The following is an 8,070-nucleotide window of genomic DNA, read 5'->3' as shown; positions in this document are numbered from 1 at the left end:
TTATGTCAATTAATAGTTTTTATTTACTTTGGCCCTTAAGCTGTTTTAAAAATATAAGAATTCCCTTAATACATTTCTGTGAAATTGTCAAATGTGTGACCATTTATTCTACCAGCCTTAAACCTATTTTATGGAAAAACCCTCAATGCTCTATTTCATTACAAGAATTTGATAGGAACCAATAGAAATCTGAAATTTTAATTTTGAGAAATAAATAGTCTTTCTTTTTCCTTCTCTTATTTGATCATGCAAAGGATATGCTTCAAAGTTCAAGCTTGAATGTCTTAAATTCTATCACAGATATTGAATAGTCAATACCACACAGATATTGAATTCAAGAATAGAAGCATAAAAGAGTTTTATCATAAAATTTTGACAAGCTCTATATTCACAACATTTTTACAACAATTCTTAAGTGGTATGTTGCTGTTGATTCTTGATGGACCAAATAATTACCCTTGTCTAGGAAAGCCAACCTAGACAAGGATAGAGTGTGATGAAAGCTACCATTCAATGCCTTGGCAGTCATAAAAGGACCGTTGGAACCCCCATAAAAGATTGAATTGAAGACCTGGGACCTTACCTAAGCAGTCTTTAATCCACCATTTAAGAAGAGCAATGGCTACTAAGGAAAACCTATATATATAGGCTTATCGAACCCAAGGAGGGTACAACATTCTACTCATTATTACTACCATCACTAAGAGCATCCACATAGGTGGATACAAAGTCTTCCAAAATGCAAAAATTCCTTCATTTTACACATTTTGATTAAAATAAAAAAAAAACCCTCATCAGTAAGTGTAAAATTGTGCATAAATGCACAATTGCTACAGTAACCGTGCATATATGCACGGTTACTGTAGTACTTGCATTTAATATTATAATAATTTTTCTCTCTCCTTGTCTCTACTCTCACTGTCACTTGACCTTACTCTCTCCTTGTCTCTGCTCTCACTCTCACCTCACTCTCCCTTTTCCTCATTTGCTCTCACTCTCCCTCCACTGCTGCCGATCAAACCATGCCTCCACTGCTGCCGATCATCAAACCCTCACTCTCCCTTTTCCTCATTTGCTCTCACTCGCCCTTTTCCTCATGCCTCCACTGCCGCCAATCATCAAACCCTCACTCTCCCTTTTCCTCATCTAATCAAACCATGCCTCCACTGCCCTTAATCATCAAACCACTACCGCCATTGATCTCGGCGATCGCTATGAAGGCCTCCCCGATCGCCGATTGCAGCACCTGATCTCTCATTGTTTGATCAGTGGGTTTTGGGTTGGGTGGGTGATGATTTGGATTTCGAATTGAATGGGTTTGGGATTGACTGGGTTTTGAAGTGTTTTTTTCTCGGATTGAGTGGGTTTGGTTTTCCTTCATAATGCTGGTTGGGTGGGTGATGATTTGGATTTCAGATTGAATGGGTTTGGGATTGACTGGGTTTCAGAGTGTTTGTTTCTCGGATTGAATGGGTTTGGTTTTCCTTCATGATGCTGGTTGGGTGGGTGATGATGGTGGGTAGGTGTGGAGTGATCATTGGTATTGTTGGGTTTGTGAGAGAGAGGGGCAGAGAGAAAGTAATAAAAAATTGTAAAAGAATGAATATTTTATTAAATAAATATGTAGAATAGATAAACTGATGTAGGTGTTTTGTAAAAATTGGTGTATAAAATAGAAAAAATAGCTTTTTTGGTGAAACATAGATGAAAAGTTTGCATCCATTGATTTGGATGCTTTAAGCTCTTATAATTTCTTGATTTCTATTCACTGACTTTGTCATCGAAGGCTCCATGGTTGGCACCATACCAGTGACCACCCTGAGAGAATTTCCACTCCTTTCTGAATCTTGTAGGAACTTGGACGAGCTCGTGCCAATCCATTTGGACGAATCTACTAACTGACGATTTCCACCTCATCAGTTCTAATTGAACTCACCATTGAAATTAATTTTTTGTCCACTAACATCAGCCAATAACAACGTAGATGCCTTGTGAAAATATTTACAATATAGCATTTCTATAAAAAGTATTCACATTGAGAAAATATGCACGAGGTTTAATGCGATGGGAATCTGGAGTTGCTTTAAGTAATCAAGTAGTATATTTGAAATTGTCTCTACTTAAAAGATATGTATAAGGTTTGATGTGATGGGAATTTGGAGCTGCTATAATTAATCGACTAGTATTTTAAATTGTTTCAAGTTTCAGCAAGTCCGCTCTAGAGTTGAGACCATGCACAGTTGCATGCATGAGTATTCTTAGGGGATGCATTGGCACGGTGAGACCATTTAACATTGATTTTCTAAACAACACCAAAAATGAATATGAATTCATATTTGGTATGCATGCAACTGCTTTCACAAATAAGGATAATTATCTATTAGGGACAATATAGAGGAACCAACCATCATCATCCTCAACCAAGGCCCAAAGCAAGGGATGTATGTGATGGGTTGGAGTTTCCAAGTTGTACAAAAGGAAGCCTATCAAGTGTCAAGACATTGATGGTTTTTTCTATTTCTTTTTTAAGTTTTAAATTCGAGAAATGCAATGATGTTTTATTTATATACATTCTTCTCACTTCGGACCATATTTTTTGTTTTTCTTGAATTGAAAATTGATCAAATTCGTCGTTAAGATTAAGATTGCGTTTGACATTGGCTGAAAAATGCATTTTTTTTTACTATTTAACTTATTTTTGTTATTATTTATGCGTCTTATTGCACTTTTTGGTACTATTCTTGGGTTTTCATGTACTATTTCAGCTAGCTTTTAATTTTATCTATATTACTTTTAGCAAATTTTTTTTAGTATTAGTTAAATAAGCTATTCTCAAACAGACTCTAAATATTACAAATTTAAATATGTATTTAATGTTGCATTATTTAAAACTTAAAATAACATTATAGTTTGTATATAGCTAAATTCATAAAATAAAATCTAAATTAATTATGAAATAGTCCATCTTTATTTATTTCAAGTAAACTTCAAAAAATATTATTTGGAAAAAAAAATCTTGTTACGCATAAAAAGACTCATTATAAGATTTACAAGAAACTATTAATTTGGTGCTTAGCATAGCCCTAACGGTATGATCTTGAAATACAAATTTCTTTTTCTTGTACATAATCATCAAATTATGGGTGACAAACATCTTTATAGTGCTAATAATTTGCAGTGACAAAGGAACTAATAACTACCAAACTAGAAGCCTTGTTGGCTACTGGTGCTATCTAAGACTTGAAGCTATAAAGTTCTTTTGTGAAAAATGAAGGAAAACAAAAGAAGGAAGACAACAATTTTAACGTGGTTCGGCCATAAAAAGCCTACATCCACAGAGTCTCTATTATTTTTTGAAAGCAATATTACAACCACAAATTATTCTATAGATATTAAAAAAAAAAAACACTATGAAAAATACAAGATAAACTAATAAATGAGTGTTAAAAGAAACAAAAGGAGGTGCTACAAACCTGATTATTTTGTTCCAACGTTATACAAAATCAAAACCTTATCAAGTCATGCTGCCTTCCAATAGGGTCACTGGCCCTCTTTACCTGCATTCAAGGAGGACAATTATCCGTCTAAATCATTGAATTAAGAGAACTCATTTCTATGTATAGGAAGAAGTTTTTTTTTTTTTCCAAAATAGTAAGAGGATTCATAATAATGGAAGAAGGTTCAATTTTCGAATCCTAAACTCATTAAATGTTTTATGGAAATGTTTATCCTGGTACTTGAGAGATAGTTAAAATTATGAACAACTAAATCATCCCAGTAAATTAGTTAAACTTCTCTATAAAAAGTACTGAGTGTAATTGCAATACCAAAAATCACTAATGGTAGAAATCACCAAATCGAAAATAGCTTAAACGTCATTTTGATTTATGTATTTTTCAACGAAAATTTTGAGGGGGGGTGGGACAAAAAAGAGCATACTTGGAATCATAGAAAGCAAATTAGATGAATCTTAATCATATGAATAGTACCGTCATGTATACAAATTTCACATGGCATCGATATTATCAATTTTGCTAGAACAAAAGAAAGTACCGTAACAAGCACATGGCATTGTGTTGGATATATGATCCCTCCGTAAATGTTTGGAGTGGGTGTTAGAGCAACAAGTACTGTGTCATAAAATATTTACCTATAAGCCGAAGTCTTTCTTGCCGTATTCTAGGTCTGAGGAGCTTTTCTCTGATCAAATTTAGTTGAGCTACAACATCACTAATGTTCATCCTGTCCTTTGGGAGTTCCATAGAACAAGAAACTCCAATATCAAATATCAAAGTCAAGCATTCTAGAATTTTGGGACTTCCAATTTGATCTTGATTGTGAGTATCATTTGTCCTTGTTTCCATATCTTCTTTTTCCAAACAAAGAGTAGGATCCACAATGTCAGCCACTCGTTTTGGTAAAACTCCTTTTACAAAATCATGGAGGTTCATGTTATCTTTGAACATGTTATTTGTAGGTCTTTTTCCTGTGAATATCTCCAACAAGAGTATACCATAACTGTAGATATCACCATTGGTTGACACCTCATTTCCCATACCATATTCTGCAATTACACACAACATTTAAAATGTGATCGATCTAGCTTCATATTAAAAAAGGGGGGAAATATAATCTCACAAGTTGCGAAGGAGCTCTTTAGTGGAGGCATATAACAAGAAAATGTTTATGCAGAGTTGAAAGTTTTTTCAAGATATGCTCTATCTTCTACATGACATTCTTCTTTGAGCTATATTTCATCCTTGAAAATACATTAAGGAATATTGTAAAAAGATCAAAATTTAAAGTTAAGAAATGGTAAAGTCATTTACCTGGAGGAGCATAGCCAATTGTCCCTCTTAATCCGATAGAGCTTGATTGATTAGTGAAACACTCTTGGGTGGCCTCAAGAAGGAACCTTGCCAAGCCAAAGTCCCCCACATGTCCGATCATTTCATCATCGAGAAGAACATTGCTAGGCTTGAGGTCACAATGAACAATTGGTGTATGGCAATGATGATGAAGATATTCCAATGCATTTGCAACATCAATGGCAATATTAATTCTTTGAAGAAGATTCAAATTCCTTTGTTCCATAGGAGACTCATTTGTTCTTGCAATTGGATGCAACCACTCATCTAGGTTGCCATTACTCATGAACTCATATACCAATGCTTTGAAATCATGACCTTGATAGTCAACACCTGAACATGCTGTGAGTACCTTTACAAGATTTCGATGTCTAATATTTCGCAAAGCCTCACATTCAGCATTGAAACTCTTGGAAGCTCCATGGTGCAAAAGATTGAGCACCTTGACAGCAACTATACATCTATCTTGATCGAGAATTCCTCTATACACAGATCCAAAACTTCCCACACCAATTAAATTAGTGGGGCAAAATGCATTTGTAGCTTTTAGTAGACTTTGGTAAGATACATTCAAAAGTAAATTTTGTGAATTATTTAAAGTACTTTCTCTTCTCTTTCTTTTGAAAGAGAAGAGAAGTAGAAATGAAATCACCAAAGTTACTCCAAAAATTCCAGAAAGTATAAAGATTATTAGTTTCAAGGAATGAGTCAACTTCCTTTTCTTGGATTTATTGTATTTGCATATAGGAAGCTTGAACTTTGGCACTCCTCCACATAACTCGGTATTTCCCTTAATTGAAGTTGCACTTGTATTCTTGAAAACTCCCTCTGTTGGTACCTCACCCTCAAATTGATTATAAGACAAATTCAATAACTGCAAAAAGTGAAAGCGCTCCAAAAATCCTGGAATGCTGCCAGATAAATTGTTGCTAGAAAGGTCTAAAATTTCCAGGCCTTTTAATGATTCCAAAGATGAAGGAATGACCCCTTGGAAGAAGTTTCTTCTCATGTATAGAATTTCTAGTTTTACACAACTACCAAGACTTGCAGGAATTTGACCAAATAACATGTTTTCAGAAATATCCAAGATTTCAAGATTTTTGAAATTTCCTACTTCCATAGGAAGGACACCAGTAAATTTGTTGGTTGACAAGACTAGACGAATTGTTGAGAATGAGAGACCAACAATGATTTCAGGTGATATAGTGCCATTGAGATTATTTTCACTAAGAAGTAATAATTCATTTTCTGACACTTGGCTAGACTCAAAGGGATACTTCCTTGAAGATTGTTCTTGTTTAAACTCAATCTTGTCAAAATTGTTAAATTTCCAAGGGAGTATGGAATATTCCCTGAGATATTGTTGTGAGATAAATCCAAAATTTGTAACTTGTAAAGCTTTCCCAGTTCAAATGGAATAATGCCCGATAATTTGTTGTTCCACATATGGAGCATCTCCAATTTGATTAGATTTCCTATGCCAGTAGGAATATTTCCAAATATTTTAAGATTATCCATAAGCAACATGGTTAGAGTTGTTGAGAAATTGCCAATGCACTCGGGCAACTTTCCCACAAAGTTGTTGACATTTATAGCCAAAAAAATCACATCAGTGGAATTTGTCAAAGAACAGAGAAAACTCAAGTCATTTGCCCCTTCATTTCCAAGATTATTGAAGGCAATACTAAAATATTCAATTTTATTCAGCTTCTCAAAAGAGGGAACTTTTCCACTTAGTTCATTTTTACCCAAATGAAAATAATATGAATTTGAGACATTAGATATTGAAATTAGGATAGACCCAGTAAATTGGTTTTCTGCAATTGAAAAGAATTCGATATTTGATAAAGTGATACCTATGTTTGATGGAAGATTCCCTTGGATTTGGTTGTCTCCTATATCAAACATTAGTAATGAAGACTTATTGAAGATCGAGGGAGGAATTGTACCAGACAACCTATTTGAACCCACAGCAAAAAATCTAAGCTCGGACAATTGGCCAAAAGAAGTAGGGATAATCCCACCCAAGTTATTATAAATTGTGGAAAACGCCACTAAAGAGGATAAGTTCCCAAAAGAAGGTGGGATACTTCCTATCAGATTATTATTGTAAATAAAAAAGGCTCGGACCTTCGACAAGGTACCAAGTGTTGCAGGGATTTCTCCACTGAGAAGGTTGTAGCTGAAATGAAGGTATTTGAGGTTGGTGGAATTGGATAAGTTGCTAGGAATTTTGCCACTAAGTGTGTTATTTTGCAATTTTAAGAATTGCAACTTACGCAAACGGCCAATTTCTGGAGGAATTTCATTATGAAAACTATTGTTTTGGAGGGTTAGATTCCTCAAAAAACTTAAATTTCCAACATGAGGTGATATGGAACCTACCAGTTTCAGAGATTGCAAGTCCAATGCTATGACCCTCTGATGTTTATGACCACAATTAACGCCTCGCCATTGGCAAAAGTGGATGCTATTATTCCAAGAGCTTGTAACCCCAAGAGGATCTTGAGTGATCTTGGCTTTGAACTCGAGCAAGGCTAAACGGTCTGTCTCGTTATTCCCGCCCACCACAGAGGTGGCTAACAAGCCACACCACCAGAGAAGGATAAAAGCATGCATGCAGAAAGAAGAGGAGGGTGGAGCTGAGCTCCAGTGAGAAATCCCCATACAAACTTTTTCTTTTTGGCTAAGAGGTTTAATTGGGTGAAGTTTTGTCAACACAGAGGGTTTGATTTCACTGCATAGGTGCTCAGGGAAAAGCACAAATTTATAAGAAGAATAGAGAAGAACAAGCTGACAACGAGGACTTGAGTGATTATAGAGACATTTTTTTATTTTTTATTTTAGCGATTATAGGGACATTTGATAATAAAAAAAAGGGAGGAACCTACTCCTATCTACCTCATTCAATATTTTCCAAAGCTTGTAAAATACTACCTTCACACTCAGTTTGTATATTTTTTATTATGAAGTTCACGCTCAACTTTATAATTTATAATTTAGTGAAGTGGTAGGTTGTAAATGATAAAAAAAAAGAAAAAAAAAAAGAGAGTAGTGAATGCATGTAATAAATGGACATAAAGTATTTTTCACTTATACTGTAGATCATTTCATCATACCTTTATATATTTATATTGTACTTACCGTGCAAATTTGTATTGTAGACACACAACAAAAGGCAAGTTTAAGCTTACCTTGCCAT

General features: G+C 34.6%; 1 pseudogene; it reads right to left on the bottom strand.

Annotated features, from left to right (window-relative positions):
• Nucleotides 1-3,299: 3,299 nt before the first annotated feature.
• On the bottom strand, nt 3,300-7,600 carry LOC142618065 (uncharacterized; annotated as a pseudogene).
• Between the last annotated feature and the right edge of the window lie 470 nt (nt 7,601-8,070).

The sequence above is a fragment of the Castanea sativa genome, chromosome 11, assembly GCF_040712315.1.
Source record: "Castanea sativa cultivar Marrone di Chiusa Pesio chromosome 11, ASM4071231v1".
Classification (NCBI taxonomy): domain Eukaryota; kingdom Viridiplantae; phylum Streptophyta; class Magnoliopsida; order Fagales; family Fagaceae; genus Castanea; species Castanea sativa.
This window is presented reverse-complemented; position numbering and strand designations above follow the sequence as displayed.